General features: G+C 42.0%; 1 pseudogene; it reads left to right on the top strand.

Moving 5' to 3' along the window:
• The window catches only part of LOC111963532 (syntaxin-binding protein 5-like), a 50,680-nt pseudogene that overhangs the window by 22,884 nt on the left and 4,168 nt on the right, over positions 1-23,628 (top strand).

Raw genomic sequence — 23,628 nt, 5'->3', positions numbered from 1 at the left:
TAACCTCTTTTAATGAGTTTCCTGATCCACTATGAAGCAGCCACTCAGTACACACTGTGTTTTCTTCTTCTGTCTGTATCTTTATCCTCCAGGATATTCACTCAGTACACACTGTGTTTCTTCTTCTCTCTGTATCTTTATCCTCCAGGAATTCACTCAGTACACACTGTGTTTCTTCTTCTCTCTGTGTATCTTTATCCTCCAGGATATTCACTCAGTACACACTGTGTTTCTTCTCTCTCTCTGCACATCTTTATCCTCCAGGATATTCCACTCAGTACACACTGTGTTTCTTTTCTCTCTGTGTATCTTTATCCTCCAAGATATTCACTCAGTACACACTGTGTTTCTTCTTCTCTCTGTGTATCTTTATCCTCCGGATATTCACTCAGTACACACTGTGTTTCTTCTTCTCTCTGTGTATCTTTATCCTCCAGGATATCCACTCAGTACACACTGTGTTCTTCTTCTCTTCTGGCATCTTTATCCTCCAGGATATTCACTCAGTACACACTGTGTTTCTTCTTCTCTCTGTGTATCTTTATCCTCCAGGATATTCACTCAGTACACACTGTGTTTCTTCTTCTCTCTGTGTATCTTTATCCTCCAGGATATTCACTCAGTACACACTGTGTTTCTTCTTCTCTCTGTGTATCTTTATCCTCCAGGATATTCACTCAGTACACACTGTGTTTCTTCTCTTCTCTCTGTGTATCTTTATCCTCCAGGTATTCACTCAGTACACTGTGTTTCTTCTTCTCTCTGGTGATCTTTATCCTCCAGGATATTCACTCAGTACACACTGTGTTTCTTCTTCTCTCTGTGTATCTTTATCCTCCAGGATATCCACTCAGTACACACTGTGTTTCTTCTTCTCTCTGTGTATTTTATTCCTCCAGGCTATCCATCAGTACACACTGTGTTTCTTCTTCTCTCTGTGTATCTTTATCCTCCAGATATCACTCAGTACACACTGTGTCTCTCTCTCTCTGTTATCTTTATCCTCCAGGATATTCACTCAGTACACACTGTGTTTCTTTCTTCTCTCTGTGTATCTTTATCCTCCAGGATATTCACTCAGTACACACTGTGTTTCTTCTTCTCTCTGTGTATCTTTATCCTCCAGGATATTCACTCCAGTACACACTGTGTTTCTTCTTCTCTCTGTGTATCTTTATCCTCCAGGACTATCCACTCAGTACACACTGTGTTTCTTCTCTCTCTGTGTATCTTTATCCTCCAGGATATTCACTCAGTACACACTGTGTTTTCTTCTTCTCTCTGTGTATCTTTATCCCCAGGTATCCACTCAGTACACACTGTGTTTCTTCTTCTCTCTGTGTACTTATCCTCCAGGATATTCACTCAGTACACACTGTGTTTCTTCTTCTCTTCTGCGGCATCTTTATCCTCCAGGCTATCCACTCAGTACACCACTGTGTTTCTTCTTTCTCTCTGTGTATCTTTATCCTCCAGGAATATTTCATCAGTACTCGTCTGTCTGTCCCACGCTCTGCATGTGAGTAACCATAGCAACTGCTCTGTTTGGCTGCTGCTCACTAATCACCAGACAGTAGCCTGCCCCGAACACACAGCTGATAACAAATACATTAYCAGATTTTGGCAATGAAGGCAGCCCTCTTCTACTTACTCAGAGTCAGATGAACTCATGATATCGACATGTTTAATTGTGTACAGTACCAGTCAAAAGTTTGGACACACCTACTCATTCAAGGGTTTTTCTTTATTTTTTACTATTTTCTGCATTCTAGAATAATAGAAGACAACAAAACTATGAAATAACACATATGGAATCATGTAGTAACCAAAACAGTGTTAAACAAATCAAAATATATTTGAGATTCTTCGAAGTAGCCACCCTTTGCCTTGATGACAGCTTTAAAGCTGTCATCAAGGCATTTTGCTTGGTATTCTCTCAACCAGCTTCACCTGGAATGGTTTTCCAACAGTCTTGAATGAGTTCCCACATGCTGCGGACAATTGTTAGCTGCTTTTCCTTTACTCTGCAGTGCAACTCATCCCAAACCATCTCAATTGGGTTGAGGTGATTGTGGAGGTCAGGTCATCTGATGCAGCACTCCATCACTCTCCTTGGTCAAATAGCCCTTACACAGCCTAGAGTTGGGTCATTGGCGGATCGCTGGCGGATCCCCACTAAGCGCAAACCAGATGGGATGGCGGATCGCTGCAGAATGCTGTGGTAGCCATTCTGGTTAAGTGTGCAGTGTCACCAGCAAAGAACCATCACACCTCCTCCTCCATGCTTCACGGTGGGAACCACACATGCRGAGATCATCTGTTCACCTACTCTGCGTCTCACAAAGACACMGCGGTTGGATCCAAAAATCTCAAATTTGGACTCAGACTAAAGGACAGGATCCCACCAGTCTAATATCCATTGCTCCTGTTTCTTGGCCCAAGCAAGTCTCTTCTTCTTATTGGTGTCCTTTAGTAGTGGTTTCTTTGCAGTAATTCGACCATGAAGGCCTGATTCACGTAGTCTCCTCTGAACAGTTGATGTTGAGATGTGTCTGTTACTTGAACTCTGTGAAGCATTTATTTGGGCTGCAATTTCTGAGACTGTAAACTCTAATGAACTTATCCTCTGCAGMAAAGGTGACTCTGGGTCTTCCTTTCCTGTGGCGGTCCTCATGAGAGCCAGTTTMATCATAGCGTTTGATGGTTTTTGAGACTGCACTTGAAGAAACTTTCAAAGTTCTTCGAATTTTCCGGATTGACTGAATTTCATGTCTTATAGTAATGATGGACTGTCATTTCTCTTGAGCTGTTCTTGCCATACTATGGACTTGGTCTTTTACCAAATAGGGCTATATTCTGTATACCAGCCCTACAATGTCACAACACATCGGATTGCCTCAAATGCATTGAGGAAAGAAATTCCACAAATTAACTTTTAACAAGGCACACCTGTTAATTGAAATGCATTCCAGGTGRCTACCTCATGAAGCTGGTTGAGAKAATGCCAAGAGTGTGCAAAGCTGTCATCAAGGCAAAGGGTGGCTACTTTGAAGAATCTAAATTCTAAAATATATTTTGATTTAACACTTTTTTGGTTACTACATGATTCCATATGTGTTACTACTATTTATTCTACACTGTAGAAAATAGTAAAAATAAAGAAAAAACCATGTGAGTAGGTGTGTTCAAACTTTTGACTGGTACTGTCTTCGTGTGCATTTTGAAGGAACAACGAGGCCTAAACGGTAACGTTGTTTATAGTAGAACAGCTAGCTATGTCGCTTCAGGGCGCTTGTCCCGCTCTCCGGTTGTTATTTGATTAAACCGCTGGTGCGTACTCGGTTCCTTCATGCCAAAGACAACTCTAATACATGTTGTTACAACGTTGCTCTTTATTTTTAATGGCTTTAATGTTATTGATGGGTCCTTGGCTGTAACAAAACGTTGCAATTCCTCTCTTGAAGGAATCATCATTCACTGACATACGTTGGCATCTGTAAAGTAGTGACTGGCTACAACGATCGAGGAGCGAGAGTGAGCCAACGGAAGGGGAGAAATGACCATATATTTTTTTAAATAGATTTTAATGAACTGTAATAGGCCTAYACAGTATTTTATTTTTAGGAAATGCTCCACACATTACATATTTCTAACCCCCCCCCCCAAATACTCAGTTCATAATTATTTGTGTACTGCTGCCCATTCCTGTGGACTGTCGATCCTGTCCCGTTCTGTTCTGCACTTGACTCTAGAACTTCACTCCCATTCCTGCCAGAAGACCCGTGTCAACCCTTAGTATCCTCCCCTCCTCCAGGCCATCCACTCAGTAGCCTGGCACCATGAGGGAAAACAGTTCACCTGCAGCCACTCAGATGGAACTCTGACCACATGGAACGTACGTGTCCCCGCCAAGCCTACAATCACCATCACACCACACGGTAGGTTCTGATGCACACACAGACAACAATGGCCTCAGGAAGACAAAGATGGATGGAAACAGCACAAAATACGAAAGCATGCCCAAATTAGTCAGATAATAGGCTATGGGTACAATATGTTAATGTGTTGAGTTTTTTTCTCTGCAAAATTCCCCTCCAGGTAAGCAGCCCAAGGATGGAAAGAAGCCAGAACCATGCAAACCTATCCTCAAAGTGGAGTATAAAACGACTAGAGCTGGGTGAGTGATTGTTTGTCCTAATAAACAATCATCCATAAAGGCTTGACCATGTGATCTGTCTAGGTCATTTATTGAATGAATGACTTCATTTCATATCCAGGGACGCCTTCGTGGTCATGTCTGGAGGCCTGTCCTATGACACGGGGTGCAGGAGGTCCTGTCTGACGGTGATGCATGGGAAGAGTACTGCCGTTCTGGAGATGGACTATCCCATCGTAGACTTCCTCACGCTCTGCGAAACACCATATCCTAATGGTAAGTTACAGTATTATAGCACTGTTACCGAAACACCATATCCTAATGGGAAATTCAGTTTGAAATACAAAATTGGATAATGATACATTTTGGCAGCTTATGCTTCCATATCTAACACTGTCATAAGGATTTTATTTTATCAAGACAGTTGAATGTTGTTGTTTTTTWAAACCTTTTTTGCTGCTTCCTCACAGATTTCCAGGAGCCTTATGCTGTAGTTGTCCTCTTGGAAAAGGATTTAGTTGTCATCGACCTTGAACAAATTGGGTGAGTCTTGTTGTTACAATATGCTACATTATGCTTGCACAATACATGGAACGATGTCCTGCTGTTAGCTAACTTCAKTAGTAGGGTAGAGGGGTTGGAATAAAAGCAGAAGACAAGTTTCTATTGCACATCTGTGTACGTTAGACAATAAAGTCATCTTCTGAATCTTACAACCACAGCTTTTTCCSCTTTTGATTGACAGGTACCCAATATTTGAGAACCCGTACCCTCTGTCGATCCACGAGTCTCCAGTGACGTGCGTGGAGTACTTTGCTGACTGCCCTCCTGAACTCATACCTGCACTTTACTCTGTGGGCTCCCGGCAAAAGAGACAGGGTTACAGTAAGAAGGTAATGTGTCCCACTTAAAAAAATATGTTCTAGAGTAAAGTAGTTCTATATTTTGATTGTATCTATATGGTCACACGGTTATTGTTGTGTAGTAAAGGCCTTTTTTGTATTTCCAGGAATGGCCTATAAGTGGTGGTAACTGGGGCCAAGGCACACTGAGCTACCCTGAGATCATCGTCACTGGGTGAGTACCTACTGAACACCTGAAGGCTGAAACACAACCATAGAAATCGTATAATGCACTTCTATACGTAAGTCTTTCGAAGTGTGCACAACACTTACCTAACAAACTGTATTACAATTATGTACAGTGCCTTCGGAAAGTATTCAGACCCCTTGACTTTTTCCAAATGTTGCTACGTTACAGCCTTATTCTAAAATGGATTAAATRAAAAAGAAATCCTCAGCAATCTACACACAATACCCCATAATGACAAAGCGAAAACAGTTTTTTAGAGATTTTAGCAAATATATAAAAAATAAAGAGCAGATACCTTATTTCCATAAGTATTCAGACCACCTTTGCTATGAGACTCAAAATTAGGCTCAGGTGCATCCTGTTTCCATTGATCATCCTTGAGGTGTTTCTACAACTTGATTGTAGTCCACCTGTGGTACATTCAATTGATTAGATATGATTTGGAAAGCACACCCCTGTCTATATAAGTTTGTTGACAGTTGACAGTGCATGTCAGAACAAAAACCAAGCCATGAGGTCGAAGGAATTGTTCGTAGAGCTCTGAGACAGGTTTGTGTCAAGGCACAGATCTGGGGAAGGGTACAAAAACGTTTCTGCAGCATTGAAGGTCCCCAAGAACATAGTGGCCTCCATCATTCTTAAATGGAAGAAGTTTGGAACCACCAATTCTCTTCCTAGAACTGACCACCCTGGCAAACTGAGCAATCTGGGGAGAAGAGCCTTGGTCAGGGAGGTGACCAAGAACCTGTTGGTCATTCTGACAGAGCTCTAGAGTTCCTCTATCCAGAAGGACAACCATCTCTGCAGCACGCCACCAATCAGGCCTCTATTGTAAAGTGGCCAGATGGAAGCCAATCCTCTGCAAAAGGCACATGACAGCCCGCTTGGAGTTTGCCAAAAGGCACCTGAAGACTCTCAGACCATGAGAAACAAGATTCTCTGGTCTGATGAAACCAAGGTTGAATTCTTTGGCCTGAATGCCAAGCATCACATCTGGAGGAAACCTGGCACCATCCTTACGGTGAAGCGGCAGGGACTGGGAGACTGGTCAGGATCGAGGCAAAGATGAATGGAGCAAAGTACAGAGAGATCCTTGATGAAAACCTGCTCCAGAGCACTCAGGACCTCAGACTGGGGCAAAGGTCCAGCTTCTAACAGGACAACAACCCTAAGCACACAGCCAAGACAACGCAGGAGTGGCTAAATGTCCTTGAGTGGCCCAGCCAYAGCCCGGACTTGAACCCGATCGAACATCTCTGGAGAGACCTGAAAATAGTTGTGCAGCATCGCTCCCCATCCAATCTGACAGAGCTTGAGAGGATCTGCAGAGAAGAATGGGAGAAACTCCCCAAATATAGCTGTGCCAAGCTTGTAGCGTCATACCCAAGAAGACTCTAGGGTGTAATCGCTGCCAAAGGTGCTTCAACAAAGTACTGAGTAAAGGGTCTGAATACTTATGTAAATGTAATATTTCAGTTTTTTATTTGTAATAAATTAGCAACATTTTCTAAAAACCTATTTTTGCTTTGTCATTATGGATGGTGTTGTGATGTCATTATGGGGTATTGTGATGTCATTATGGGGTGTTGTGATGTCATTATGGGTATTGTTGATTCATTATGGGTGTTGTGATGTCTTATGGGTTGTGTGTTCGATTGATGGGGGGGGGGGGGGTTAATAATTTAAGAATAAGGCTGTAACGTACAATGTGGAAAAACAAGCGGTCCGAATACTTTCCCAGGCACTGTATTTAATATGTTTTTACCAACAAAGCTGATCCCATTTTCCTTCTTTGCAATAACAGACATGCTGACGGCTCAATCAAGTTTTGGGATGCTTCTGCAAGTGAGTATGCTTTTTATTGGATTCCTCGATATTATAATTGGACGAATAGAATACCACAACGGTTCGTCCCTTTTGTGAAGAAATGTAATTCATTTGTATACAGTATGTAGACCAATATACCTGTAGATCAATGCTCATAGTTCATTATATATTATACACTGCTAAAAAAATAAAGGGAACACTTAAACAACACAATGTAACTCCAAGTCAATCACACTTCTGTGAAATCAAACTGTACACTTAGGAAGCAACACTGATTGACATAAATTTCACATTCTGTTGTGCAAATGGAATGAAAAACAGGTGGAAATTATAGGCAATTAGCAAGACACCCCCAATAAAGGAGTGGTTCTGCAGGTGGTGACCACAGACCACTTCTCAGTTCCTATGCTTCCTGGCTGATGTTTTGGTCATTTTGAATGCTGGCGGTGCTTTCACTCTAGTGGTAGCATGAGACGGAGTCTACAACCCACACAAGTGGCTCAGGTAGTGCGCTCATCCAGGAGGCACATCAATGCGAGCTGTGGCAAGAAGGTTTGCTGTGTCTGTCAGCGGTAGTGTCTAGAGCATGGAGGCGCTACAGGAGACAGGCCAGTACATCAGGAGACGTGGAGGAGGCCGTAGGAGGGCAACAACCAGCAGCAGGACCGCTACTCCGCCTTTGTGCAGAAGGAGCAGGAGGAGCACTGCCAGAGCCCTGCAAAATGACCTCCAGCAGGCACAAATGTGCATGTGTCTGCTCAAACGGTCAGAAACAGACTCCATGAGGGTGGTATGAGGGCCCGACGTCCACAGGTGGGGGTTGTGCTTACAGCCCACACCGTGCAGGACGTTTGGCATTTGCCAGAGAACACCAAGTTGGCAAATTCGCCATGGCGCCCTGTCCTCTTCACAGATGAAGCAGGTCAACTGCACACGCTGACGTCTGGAGACGCGTGGAAGAACGTTTGCTGCTGCAAGCATTCCAGCATGACCGTTTGGTGGGTCAGTCATGGTGTGGGTGGCATTTCTTTGGGGGCCGACAGCCCTTCCAGTGCTCGCAGAGGTAGCTGACTGCATTAGGTCCGAGTGAGATCCTCCACCTTGTGAGACCATATGCTGTGCGGTTGGCCCTGTTCTCCTAAATGCAAGACAATAGACTAGACCTCATGTGGCTGGAGTGTGTCAGCAGTTCTGAAGGAAGGCATGGGTGATGCTATGGACTGCCGCGCCGTTCCCCAACTGATCCAATTGAGCAGCATCTGGGCTCATGTCTCGCTTCCATCACCAACCGCGATTTGCACCAAGATGTCCAGGTTGCGATGCTTTAGTCCAGGTCTGGGAGGAGATCCCTCAGGAGACATTCGCCACCCATCAGGGCATTGCCAGCGTTGTAGGGAGGTTTAGCGGCACGTGGGCACACACCTACTGAGGCTCATTTTGACTTGTTTTAAGGACATTACATCAAAGTTGGATCAGCCTGTAGTGTGGTTTTCCACTTTAATTTTGAGTGTGACTCCAAATCCAGACCTCCATGGGTTGATAAATTWGATTTCCATTGATCATTTTTGTGTGATATTGTTGTCAGCACATTCAACTATGTAAAGAAAAAAATATTTAATAAGAATAGTTATCATTCAGATCTAGGATGTGTTATTTTAGTGTTCCCTTTATTTTTTTGAGCAGTGTATGTTAACATTACATTTGATTCATTTAGCAGATGCTCTTATCCAGAGCGACTTACAGGAATAATTAGGGTTAAGTGCATTGCTCAAGGGCACATGGACAGATTTTTCACATAGTTGGCTCTGGGATTTGAAACAGCAACCCTTTCAGTTACTGGCCTAACGCTTTTAACCACACTAGACTAACTGCCACCCCCATTGTCCCCCTTCCTCTGTCCTAGTAATGCTCCAAGTACTGTACAAGCTGAAGACTGCCAAGGTGTTTGAGAAGGCTCTGAAGGGCGGTAAGGAGGAGAAGCCGAGCACAGAGATAGTGGATGAGGATCCCTTTGCCATCCAGACTTTGTCGTGGTGCCCAGAGAGCAGAATGCTGTGTGTGGCCGGAGTCTCCGCCCACGTCATCATCTATAGGTTCAGCAAACAGGAAATGACCACAGAGGTGGTGCAGGTAACCATAGCAACCAGTTTCAATATTCTGTTTATGCAGTGTTTTGTATAATATGTGTACTGTATTATAATGTAAACAGTTTCTCGATATTATATYAATGCAGTGTTTTGAGTATAGGTACTGCACACCAGGATGTTTCTCGATGTTGTATCCATGCAGTGTTTTGACTATACACTGAGTGTACAAAACATTATGAACACCTGCTCTTTCCATGACATAGACTGACCAGGTGAAAGCTATGATCCCTTATTGATGTCACCTGTTAAATGCATTTCAATCAGTGTAGATGAAGGGGAGGAGACAGGTTAAATAACGATATTTAAGCCTTGAGACAATTGAGACATGGATTGTGTATGTGCCTTTCAGAGGGTGAAGATGTGTCTTTGAACGGGGTATTGTAGTAGGTGTCAGGYGCACCGGTTTGTGTCAAGAACTGCAACGYTGCTGGGTTTTTCACGCTCAACAGTTTCCTGTGTGTATCAAGAATSGTCCACCACCCAAAGGACATCGAGYCAACTTGACACAACTGTGGGAAGCATTAGAGTCAACATGGGCCAACATCCCTGTGGAACACTTTCAACACCTTGTAGAGTCCATGCCCCAATGAATCAAGGTTGTTTTGAGGGCAAAGGGGGGTGGGGGGTATGGGGTGCACAACTCAATATTAGCAAGGTGTTCCTGATGTTTTGTACACTCAGTGTATTGTATACCAGCAATGTGAGGGTGTATACTGTACCAGCGATGTGAAGGTGTATATTGTACCAGTGATGTGAGGGTGTATACCAGCAATGTGAGGGTGTATACCAGCAATGTGAGGGTGTATACCAGGGGCGTGAGGGTGTATACCAGCAATGTGTTTTTTACCTGACTAATCAGGAATTCCTTATTTTCTGGCATTGATAAATTGATAAATCATTTAAAAAATAAATTCCTAATTTATTTTATTGGCCTTTTATTATGGTTTTCCAGATGTTCCCCGGCTATTAGGCTTTTTGTTTCTAGGTATTATTACTCTCTCTCCTCAGCTGTTGGAGGTGCGTATGCAGGGTGAGCTGAACGATGTGGATTCTCCAGACCCAGCAGGAGACCATCCTCCCACCCCCTCTACCCCAGTACCYCCCTCCTCCTCCAGCCCCACCCAGGAGGGAGAGCCCTCTGAGGCCCAGCCCTTCACCTCTGATGACCGGCCCAGAGATAACGTACCATGCCTTAAGTATGGACCACCAGACAGTGCATGTTCTTCTCCTGCCAGGCATTGACATTTTCTATTGTAGACTTCAAAACTCTAGTATTCTGTTTTATTACAAGAAGTGTCATCCATGAAGAAAAGACAAGATAATGATAAGTAGGCTATTTGTATGTAAGATTAATGCACATACAAATGAATTATAAACAGTGAACAATAGGTGATGGTGTAGCAGTGTATCTAGGTACAGTAAGGACTGTTCACTGCATGTTGTCTGGTGTGTCGTGTCTGCAGGGTCCGGAGCGCCCCTTTGAAGCAGTCTCCTGGTTACCAGGTGGAGCTGGTCATTCAACTGGTCTGGGTTAGTGGGGAGCCGCCGCAGCAGATCACCAGCCTGGCCGTCAGCTCGTCAGACGGACTGTAAGTCCGCCTGTCCGTCCGTCCATCTGTCAGCACGAACCTCTGCTCTCTTGATGGTCAAGGTGTACATGAGACACATCACCTACAGCTGTATTCATGCAGCGAGCAAAGATCACAGACAAATGGAATATACTGGACCTCAGGGCATATAATTTACTTTTTGGTCAATCGGGACAAAAAATCTACCAGCTGCTCAGATGTTTTACCAGCCAAAAGATTTTTTCCCTGCTAAAATTACACCAACAAAACACACAAAAAAAGGATGAGCATGCTTTGTAATGTTTCTAAAACAATACATKTATTACTAGTAAGAAGTAATGTGGTATATTGTTTAATTACATTTTTATTAACCAAAATATCACAGGTGAGACAAAAATTTTCACCTGCCCCTTTAAGGGCGTGAGTTTACCGCAGCAGCGCGACTCTAGTCATGTTTGTGCCTGTGAGATTCTGACTAATAGAGGCGTTGGCTTCTCTTCTCCTAGCAGTTGAAAACTCAAACATAGAAATACGACCTAGCTTGTGAACAAAACAATGTAACTAGCCAAGAAACACAAGGACAAAGTCTCACTTCAGTAGACTTTTGTTTCAAGTAAATTAGACCAACTGTTATGCCTGCGCTAGCGTTTCTAAAAAATGTATCTTTCACTCAGCTCTTCACCTGCGTACAGCTATGGAGCGAGATACCTGCCAAAAGGTTGGGATAGGATAGTAAGAAAATCCATACGGAAATTGTTAGGAGCGTAAGAAAAGCCATGCGTGAAACGTAAACGTGAAATTGAATCTGTGAACATACARACACCATGTTACGATTACGGACTAACATTTTAGACAATTTGCAATTCTGTTGCAATTCTGACGTACAATAATACCTTTCAGAGTTCTGGCAGTTTCATCTCACCAACAAACAAAAAACGTACACCAAACGGTCTGTGTAGAAGTAAGGGAAACCGGAAAGAGGCATCTTGCACGTTTTCAAGTTAAAAGTCTCCATTCTCTCGTACTCCTCAGTTGAGTTTACTTCACATTTAGGTAGCTAATGTAATGGATTTGTTTACCAGCGATTGTTACGATAGAGACTGTTTATGCTACCAGTAATTTCAGTCTGCTAGTTGTATCTCTACAGCATGGCATATCTCTGGTGACGTGGACATCTCATGTACGCACCTTATTCAAAATATAACTCAATATTGCCACCTCCGCATTCTCTGGATCTGTCTGCAATCATAACCAGTAGTATCTACAGGATAATGAATCATAACCAGTAGTATCTACAGGAATAAGAATCATAACAGTATATCTATACAGGAATAATGATATCATAACAGTATATCACAGGAATTGAATTAACCAGTAGTATCGAAGGAATAATGAATCATAACCAGTAGTATCTAACAGGAATAATGATCATACCAGCAGTATCTACCAGGAATAATGAATTCATAACCAGCAGTATCTACAGGATAATGAATCATACCAGTAGTATCTAACAGGAATAATGAATCATAACCAGTAGTATCTAACAGGAATATTAATCACATAACAGTAGTATTAACGGAATAATGAATCATAACCAGTAGTATCACCAGATAATGAATCATAATCAGTAGTTCTAACAGGAATAATGAATCATAACCAGTAGTATCTACAGGAATAATGAATCATAACCAGTAGTATCTACCAGGAATAATGAATCATAACCAGTAGTATCTACCAGGAATAATGAATCATAACCAGTAGTATTAAAGGAAAATGAATCATAACAGTAGTATCTAACAGGTAATGAATCATAACCAGTAATATAACAGGAATAATGAATCATAACCAGTAGTTAACAGGAATAATGAATAGTAACATCATCACAGGATAAGATTCATCGTTATAACAGAATAATGAATCATAACCAGTCGTATCGAACAGGAAATATGATATAACCTAGTCTATGAACAGGAATATGATATCACAGTCGTATGACAGGAATAATGAATCATAACAGTCGTATCGAACAGGTAATGAATCATAACCAGTCGTCGAACAAGGATAATGAATCATAACATTCGTATCGAAACAGGAATAATGATCATAACCAGATCGTATCGAACAGGATAATGAATCATAACCAGTCGATCGAAGGAATAATGAATATAACGTCGTATCGAACAGGAATAATGAATCATAACCAGTAGTATCGAACAGGAATATGAATCATACCAGTCGTATCGAACAGGAATAATGAATCATAACCAGTCTTCGAACAGGAATAATGAATCATAACCAGTCGTATCGAACAGGAATAATGAATCATAACAGTCGTATCACAGATATGAATATAACAGCGACACGGTAATGAATATAACGTCGTATCTAACAGGAATAATGAATCATAACCAGTAGTATCTAACAGGAATAATGAATCATAACAGTAGTATTAAAGGAATATGAATCATAACCAGTAGTATCTAACAGGATATGAATCATAACCAGTAGTATCTACAGGAATATGAATCATAACCAGTATATCTAACAGGAATAATGAATCATAAAGTAGTATCTACCAGGACACGAATAATGAAATCACAAACCATAGTATCTAACAGGAATAATGAATCAAACCAGTCGTATCTAACAGGGTAAGATCATAACCTGTATCTCAGGAATGAATTAACCAGTGATTACGATAAGTCCAGTGTTAACAGAATAATGAATCATAACACGTTGTATCTAACAGGAGTAATGATCATAACCAGGTAGTATCTAACAGGAATAATGAATCATAACAGTAGTATCTAAGAATAATGAATCATAACCAGTAGATACTAACAGATAATGAATATAACCAGTAGTTCTAAACAGGATAATGATCATAACCAGTGTATCTAACAGGTAATAGAATCATAACCGAGTATATCTAACAGCATATGAATCATAACCAGTTGTATCTACAGATAAATAACAGTTATACTAACAGGGAATAATGAATCATAACCGGAGTATCAAGATAAGTCATAACAGGGGTAATGATACATAATAATAGTGTTTGGTGATCTATTAATTATGTATGACCACTGAAGTCATCGCCACTCAACATATTTTTTATAGAATATTTTGATATTTAGTTTCATCACTCCAAAATCTTTCATATTCTGTAGAGAGGTTAATATGAAGTACAATAATTTGACATGATATATGAAAGGGGTCATGACATATTGGACTTTTGAAATGAACAAGAGGTTAAACGTAGGCTAAGTCTAGCATAAGCTTCCTCCCACACTTTACAATAACTCTGTTGCAGTGGTCTTAGGTAGTCTCCAGACCTATTTGCCTACTAGCCAAATAAAGTGCCGAGCATGCATGATGTGTGCAACTCGTCATTCCAACATATTTGARCATTTCATTCAATCTTCAGTATGTMATCCATTCAGTAATTTGTCTGCGTTGCAATAAGAACTAAATCAAAGAGAACAGAACAATCTTATTMTTTTGTTTATTGAAATCGGTGTGTGTATTCTAAATGTATCTAAATTCTCCAAAGTTAAAAAATTCTCAAGTTCTCCAAAGCCTATCACTTTCATAATTCAATGTTTAATTTAGGCCTATCCAAATACAAAATAGGCCTTACATTTTTTTGGGTTAACTGCCTTGTTCAGGGGCAGAACAACAGATTTTTACCTTGTCAGCTCAGGGATTCGATCCAGCAACCTTTCGGTTACTAGTCCAACGCTCTAACCACTAGGCTACTTKCCGCTCCTTGAATAGGCTATAGATAGTCTTGACCATTGGGACCCCTTGGCTAGTTTGCTCAGGACAGGTTATAGCCAAGACTTAACCAATATGTAGTTTTGTCTCATTTATTAATATGGATATAGCCTCTGCGTGATGGGGTTGTGCAACGTAAATGGCTATAACAAGCCTCCATACAGAGTGGAATTCACTAATACAACAGTCAAAAGGCCTACAGTCCGTGCTCCCAAATACTGGGAAAAGTGTGATTCATTAGGTTACATGATCACCACAGTAGCCCCACGCGGCTATAAACGTTAATTCTGAAATGATATGGCCATTAAATAACACACAACAGCATGGTATATTTAGATAGCGGAATAGGCCTAAATCATATTTACTTTCTATTTTGCAGCGCAGGCGGTTATTCTAGACAAGGCTCTTCTGTGACTTTATCATTCTCNTCTAGACAAGGCTCTTCTGTGACTTTATCATTCTCACACAWGTCATTTGCTGACGGCCCAAGCCTATACTACGCCATGTACTTGTATAACGTCGTTATTGAATGCCGTTCTAAAACAAGCTCTAGACTTTTATTTTGGAAATGAACCCGGAAGCTGCAAAGCAACTCTAACGTCTGGGTTAGAGTTGCTTGATAGACTAGCAACGTTCGGTTTATGTCCGTTGCAGATGCCACATTACTGACAAAAGTTTGTACGTATAAAAAAGATCKGTAACCAAGTGAAGGGAGAAGTAAAGGGTGTTTACAAATCTAATTTAACATCTACGTTTAGTGTTTCACGCATGGCTTTTCTTACAATCCTAACAATTTACTTATGGATTTTTTTTATGATCCTAACGAAATGTACGYTCAACCTTTTGTCAGCGATCTCGCTCCATACACGTCCCCCAGCCAGGCAGTGTTGCAGGGAGAATTAGGCTACATAGGATTTGTAGTTCTTTGACTTTGTGCGATTAATTTACCAGCTATGAAACAAAACGGCAGAAATAATTTGAAAAYAGCTACTGCAGCATTTATTTTAGTATAAATGTGATCGTACTTGACTATTTAAAAAAATATATAACAAATGTGAGTGAAATGCTCGCACTGTGGAGCCCTGACCACAAGGCAACATGGCTGGTGAAATAGACATCTTACCCACAAATGCCAAAATCTACCTGCATTTGGCAGGTGGCGGGTGTTAATTTTAGGCCCTGCTGTAACTGCATCGAAGGCTTTATTGGTTGCATGTAGGGCTTAAAACAGTTTATGTTGTTTCTAAAACTGCAGGTGACCCGAGTTCAGTAAAAATGATTCACCTTTTCTTTTCCTCCCACAGTGTGGTGTTTGGCAACAGCAGCGGTCTGGCTGTCGTGGACTACCTTCAGAAGAGCCTCCTCCTGAACATGAGCACGTCAGAACTGTACAGTCCCTCAGACCCCTACCAGAGACAGCCTCGRTCGCCTCGCAAGACACGACAGCCATCTGGAGGTGAAGGGTGCAAGCTTTCACATCTTGATGTTCAGTTGAGTAGGCCAAGGCATGTAGCTATGTTCCCAGAAATGAAAGGAAATATGTTCACACAGAATGTAGTGTCAAAAAGACTACAATATCTTCCTCGTGTTTTTTTAAATGTCTCCCCCCTGCAATAGCAGGGGGAAACAACTTAAGTATGTTCCCTAGAACCCCTACCTGATAGTGTCATGAAAGGGATTTGTGTAGTAGTGTGTTGTCTAGTGAGTTGTAGTGTGGACTGAAAGGTATTGATAACTACTGTGTATAACGTAGATCTCTATGGTCCAGTGTATGCCTGACCTATTAAAGCCAGTAAGCTAGCTAGAGGAGCAGGCCTCACACTAGGCTCGGGCGGTAACCAGATTTTCATTTCGTCATACAGTMCTTCTCTCATCCCGGGATTTACAATATTACCGACATAGCACACAAGGGGGTGATAAAAACGCAAGAAAAGCCCATTGGTCCTCTATTACCAGAATGCTGACAAAATTAGCACAAACTAATAGAGAAATCGCATAAATGCTAACGAGCGAAAACAAGCAAACTAATTTTAAAGACAGGCAAATCCAGCTCATAAAGTTATACAAGCATAGCTAGTAGCACTACCAAATGTCATTTTCAATGAGTGTAGACATTTACAAGCGAAAGTGAACGAGATAAACGGTGCAAATGAACGAAGATGTGATGCATGCTTTGCTGAAGGAAGAGCAGCATGTGTTCACAGAGCAGAGGGGAGAAGAATAGAGAAGGAAGAGCAGCATGTGTTCACGGAGCAGAGGGGAGAAGAATAGAGAAGGAAGAGCAGCATGTGTTCCGGAGCAGAGGGGAGAAGAATAGAGAAGGAAGAGCAGCATGTGTTCACGGAGGAGAGGAGAAGAATAGAGAAGGAAGAGCAGCATGTGTAAAGGAGAGGGGAGAAGAATAGAGAAGGAAGAGCAGCATGTGTTCACGGAGCAGAGGGGAGAAGAATAGAGAAGGAAGAGACAGCATGTGTCACGAGCAGAGGGGAGAAGAATAGAGAAGGAAGAGAGCATGGTGTTAGGAGCAGAGGGGAGAAGAATAGAGAAGGAAGAGCAGCATGTGTACACGGAGCAGAGGGGAGAAGAATAGAGAAGGAAGAGCAGCATGTGTACACGGAGCAGAGGGGAGAAGAATAGAGAAGGAAGAAAAAGGGCACAGRGAAAAAATGGCAGCTGTACAGAACTCATCCAGAGCTCTTTGACTTCTGGCRGTAAGCCATTATAAGATATTTGATAGCAAACATTTAGTAGTGATTTGCATACAAGTGTAACATCATGACCTCACAACAGAGTCGCTGATAGATATAGAATGCTATGGACTCAGCAGCTTCTGCTTTCTCCATTTGGGCAATTTATAAACAAACACGTGACTGGCTCAACTGTTCTGGGGAACTACAGTAAACTTCATAATGCAAAATAATGTCCTTGGTGTAATGGAAAACACAATCTGCTTTATCTCCTAAGGTATTGCACAAGKWGACTGCCCGTATTAACTTAAAAAGTAGCTACAAATATTCAAACTTATTGAAAAACCTTTTTTCAAAATTCCCCCTGTATACCCTATATACAGTATACCACCYAAGCCTACCTCACACACTTGGCAGCCAGTTTGGCTTCACACCCCTGAGTGCCCCACCCCCTGCAGTAGCATTTGTCTCTCAACAGGAGGCATCACTGGTGGACTGTCCATCTGTTCAGTGACACTGTAGAAGCCACAGAGAAACATGCTCATCATGACTGGGCTCTGTCTGTGCTGTGTTTGGAGTGCCCTGCCTTTTTGTTTCAGCTGGTCGAAAGTAAATGTACATTTTGGAGCACTGTACACAAACACATTGGAGTAGGGCTTGTTGTTGCTTCTGACTGCCATGTCATTTCTGTCACCATACATGCTATCTCTCTCTGTCTTGCCATACTTCCTCTTATGCTCTTCCTTTATCTTGCCATCCTACCACTCATGTTTCTCTTTGTGGTCATTCATGTCATCCTTGGCTTAGTGAGCCTCCAGGGGCTCAGCAGGACTGGGTGCAATAGTGTTCTTCAGTCATGCCTTGACTCAAATGTGGATAACTAAGCCTACAATTTCAATTCACTCACAAATCGAGTCATCTTGTCATTATTTGATTTACCGTAAAAATKTATGAGAGTACATTTATATTTAATTAATTAGTCTCAAAAACGGTGGTATTGTTTTTAAACACATACATACTGATCTGCAGTACTATTGGAGTGAATGCAGTTGCTAGCCTCTGTGAGTTWGCTTTTTTCTGTTCTTCTGATTCACTATCATTGTTTTGTCTCACCTATTTTCTAMTGTTGATCTCTCTCTATGGCCTTGTAAAGACAAARMCATTCCGCCTGTGACGTCTTGCATGTCCCGCCTTTCTATATTTTATACRTCTATGAAAAAGACCTATCATTCTTCTAACTCCCGTAAGTCATTTCATGTTTATCACAATCTTTATTGTCTTCTCTCTTTCTCTCTCTCCACCTCTCTCTTTCTCTTCAATCTGCCTTTTCTATCAAGGCACATTCTTCTCACTGTTTATTTTGTGTCTGTTCTCCACATCTCTGTGATAATATCACATTGGTCTAAGACATGTCTGTTCTCCACAGCTCTCAGTGATAACAGCGATGGAAACAACGTTTCAGAGGAGAAAAGCAACAAATCACCAACGTCAGGTAACATTTAATTCTCCATTACTGCATAATACAAAACGCAATCTACCTTTTTGTTGAGAAAGTACTAAAAGGACATGTTGGATATACATGTTTATCCATTTAGCTGCTTTTCAGTATCAAGGAGTGTTGAATGAGTGTATGTCCACTGAAGTRTTGTTGTCACCAGGCTCTATGACACCCACCAATTCAGACGATGAACACAAACAGAAAAGGTTTATAGAAATGGGTACTGTATTACATTGATAAATCAACAACATCTACAGAGCTTCATTCTTCCCAAACTTTCTGGCTGTCGGAAATGCAATGCAATTTTACATTTGCCTTTGTCTTTTTAAAACACATTTGCAGTGAAGTCCAAAAGCAGGCGCTTTTCCAAGACGGTTGCCAATGACTTTGGTAGTGTATGATCCTAGTGTTATAAACTCTACTGCTTTCTCTCTCTCACCGACTTCACTGGGCTTCTAACCAAGGCTATGCCCTAATCCAACATGGCCGACCTGACTGGGTTTCTAAACAAGGCTGTGCCCTAATCCAACATGGTCTCTTACCGACTTCACTGGGCTTCTAACCAAGGCTATACCCTAATCCAAGATGGCCGACCTCACTGGGTTTCTAAACAAGAGGTAGTGCCCCAATCCAACATGGTCTCTTACCGACTTCACTGGGCTTCTAACCCAGGCTATGCCCTAATCCAAGATGGCCGACCTCACTGGGTTTCTAAACAAGAGGTTGTGCCCCAATCCAACATGGCCGCCTATGCATCATGTGCTAATGAAGGGGATGGAGAAGAAACGTACTCAATCTGTGGGTTGTTTTTGTCAATCACAAGGTTGCTGATGTCTATTAAAGTGATCCTCTGCAAATGCATGATTGATAGAGGGGTATCCACTTGTATCTCTTAGGACCAAATGTATTATGCTTTTTTGCACTAAAGTAAAATCACTGTTGAACCTGTTCTCTCTAGAGGKAATCAAATGTCAAATAAAGATCACTAAAAACTTTATTAAAAAAAAAAAAATCACTAATCTAAAAGTGGTGCATGTTTTCACTGGTTCAAATGTATAGTAACTCTGACCATTCGTCTCTTAACTAACAAATTTCTAACAAAACTTCTAACAAATTGAGGTATTGGGAATGTTCATCAGTAGAATAACGCAAGATTCGGTTTGACCAACTAAAAAAAACATATTTTTATTACAGGGCTTTGATACTTGATTAGTCACTTTAATGATTTTCCCTCCCACTCCTCCCCAGTCATTTTTTGAAAAAATAACCAATAATCAATCTCTTTTTCTTGTCTACCTCTTGCTTTGTGCGTGGTGCGTACGTGATGCACTCAATGACCGGCTGCCTTTGAGTCGCAATGCTAATTCTACATTGTAATGCTAATTCTACATTCTAATGCTAATTCTACAGTCTAATGCTAATTCTACAGTCTAATTCTACATTCTAATTCTACAGCCAATTTCTACATTCTAATGCTAATTCTACATTCTAATGTTAATTCTACATTCTAATTCTACATTCCAATTCTACAGTCTAATTCTACATTCTAATTTTACAGTCTCCTCAAACTTTTTGCCAATGAATGACGGATGACACAAATTGCTGAAAGTGATCAAAACAAGTAGCATTTTAATGGAGATCATTGTATTTGACATTCATTTTGCTTGATTCCAAAGTATTAATTTGTAAAGAGGGCATRTTTWATTTWATTTATTTATTTGTATTTATTTTCCTTGCAGCCAAGATGTCAAAGAAAATTAGCTCACCTACAGAGCAAAAGACAGGCCTGGGTAAGCCCTTATAACTTTGTGTTGATTACATTCCATAGTAGCCCTTTTACCTTTCAGGTGCTGTTCTATTCCCACATCCTAATTAAACCAAACTTTCCTTACAGTTTCAATGTTTGTTTGTGAGAGTGTAGCCCGAGCCTGGTGGAACCAGCCTAATAGCTACGTTCTCCATTGTGCATCAGAATTGTGTGTGCTATCTCACGATCAGACTGGTTCCACCAGGCTAATTGTAGCCTAACCTGTAAGAAAGACGTGTCACTGAATGTGTGAAATTCAAATTCTGTTATCTTGTAAACTGAGACACATGTACTCTCTGTTTGGCCTCGTCCCTCTCTATGAGCAGAGGAGAGGGTGCGACAGCAGCTCTCTCTCCCATATAAGAGGTGCTTTTGTTGTATGAAGGAGGGCAAGGAGTCCAGGAGCCTTCTCTACGTTCATAGGACTCTCTCGGTCCCTGACGTCAGTGAGTGGAGCAGTCATGTAGTCTGTGTCTGAAATGGCACYCTATTCCCTATATAGTGTTCTACAATTGACCAGGGCCCACATTGGGCTCTGCTCAAACGTAGTACACTATATAGGGAATAGGGTGCCATTTGAAATGGGCTGGAGTGGGATAACTGGTTATGGTACTAACCTCCACCACTGCTGCAGGGGCCTCCTGTTCCCTGGTTTGAACTTTGACCTTTGACTTTTGACACTAACTCCCTGACTGACTGACAGACCTGTTGGCTCCAGCCTCTGCACCTCTCTGTTTCAGAGGGGTTGGGTTAAATCCGGAAGACACATTTCAGTTGAATGCATTCAGTTGTACAACTGTCTAGATATCTCCCTTTCCCTTGTTTTGTTTGCCATGCTATTCAAACTGCTAAACATGTGGTGAAGTATTGCCCCCTCCTGTCTCCTTAAGTTACATACTGCATAAGGAAGGTATGGCTTTTTCTAGATGTTTCACATTGAGAACACACMTTCATCTTTGGCCAAATGCCCATGGTCCTACTGTAGGTGAATTAGGTGCTGAACTTATTTGTSGTTTTGAAAACTAAATTAACCCCAGATCTCATGTGATCTCTCAATGATGAAACACCATGTGGTTGTTCTGGAATTTCCTTTATTTGGTGCTACTGTAGTTCTTAAGATGTGTGTTTCGTGTGCTGCTCCTTGTGTGCATTGTGAATAAATGTGATGTTTTTTTCTCTAGCTTGGATATACCTCTGCATAACTAACTTGCTCATGAGACAATGCAGGACTTCTCCTGAATTTCAGAGCGTCTACATGAAAGTACACAGGTCTAACATTGCGTTGGGTTATTAAACACTCCTATTTTCTTTTCCTATTCCAACTATATCAAAGCATCCACTTTCATATTATCCCTCACTTCTCCTCTCTCTCTATTTGTCCTCTCTCTATACCATCCTCACCATCCAGATGCCAARGACAGTTTGTTCAGCCGCTCGAGGAGCTCCAGTGTGACCAGTATAGAGCGGGAGTCCCGCGAAGCGATCTCCTCCTTCCACTTCAGTGAGAGTTTCCCCAGGAAGACAGACAGCAGCCCCAGCCCCAGCCTGTGGTTGGGGACTACCCAGGGCACTGTCCTGGTCCTCTCCCTCAGCCTGCCACCTACAGGGGACCAGAGGCTGCAGCAACCTGTCGGAGTCTCTTCCTGTGGTAAGTGTGATTGCTGATAAGAGTTAGGTTTGCGTYCCAAATTGAACCCTAATCCCTATGTAGTGTACTACTTCTACCGTCTCTGTGACAGCAGAAGCATTACCACCACCTTGACTGTGGTGGCTGAATCTGGATGGRACTGGAAGGAATAGTTTGCGGCGACACATACTCTCACAAATGTTCCAAACATGTATTAGTTTCTTTGCATTAAAGCAGTGGTTCCCAAACTGTGGTTCGGGTAGCACTAGTCGTCTGCATGTTTACTGAAGGTTGTCAACAAACCTATATATTATTAATGAGAGAGAGAGACCCAGTATAAGGCCTTATAAATGTGTTTGTAATGAAGCAAGMGGTTTAACATGTCTCTTTCTATGTCCTCCAGGTACTCTGGTTAGACTAAAAGGAGGTATCCTGACTATGGCCTTCCTGGACTCCCTTGGGGCAGTCCTACACCCTTCCTACGAGCCRTGGTCCGAGCCCAACGCTCCAGACGAGGAGAAGACGAGGAGGCGCAGGCCGGCCTCCCCACCCCCCACCCAGGAGGGTCAGGACAGCCAGTACGCTGTGGTGTGTTCAGAGAAACAGGCCAAGGTGGTGGGMCTGCCCTCCCAGTCCTGCTTCTTCAAACACAACATCACAGAGAGCTCCTTTGTGCTGAGAGCTGATGTGGTGCAGATGGCCGCTGGACTCTGCCTCGCCTGCTTCTGTGCTAATGGACACATCATGACTCTGAGGTACTCTGAAAGGGCCCAGTCTGTGTACTGTAGTTACTCTGAAAGGCCCAGTCATTGGTACTGTAGTTCTCTGAAAGGCCCAGTCTATGCGAACTGTAGTTACTCTGAAAGGCCCAGTCTATGGTACTAGTTACTCTGAAAGGCCCAGTCTGTGGTAACTGTAGTTACACACCGACCTCTATGGTATACAACACAGTGCTACTTCATTCATACTGTTTGTTCTCTCTTCTCTCTCTCCCTCTCCCAGTCTCCCCAGTCCTCAGACCATCCTGGAATGTGCGAACTCAATACCTTCCCCTGACAGACATGAGGTAGCCGGAACCTTCTGCTTCTCCAACCTGGGGCAGGCTCTGTACCTCACCTCCCCCCACTGAGATACAGAGGATCACATACAGCAGGAGACCTGCGGACAATCTACAGGTGTGTGTGCGTCTCTGTGTGTGTGTGTTAAAGCTGGGCGGTATACTGTATTTTACTATAATACTGCTTAGTTTTTTTTACTTTAACTTCTATAACGGTATTTCAATGTCTGGTTTTGTTATATGTGATGCGCCACTCCGCCATGTGTAACATCTATTTTTATAGTTTACTCTGTTTGCTACTTGCTTAAGTCATTTTTCTCCCTCCGCCTCCGGAGTCACACACCACTTGCTGTTCACTGCTATCTCTTCACCCTCAACAACAAAG

The sequence above is a fragment of the Salvelinus sp. IW2-2015 genome, linkage group LG4q.2 (assembly GCF_002910315.2).
Source record: "Salvelinus sp. IW2-2015 linkage group LG4q.2, ASM291031v2, whole genome shotgun sequence".
Taxonomy (NCBI): Eukaryota; Metazoa; Chordata; class Actinopteri; order Salmoniformes; family Salmonidae; genus Salvelinus; species Salvelinus sp. IW2-2015.
This window is presented reverse-complemented; position numbering and strand designations above follow the sequence as displayed.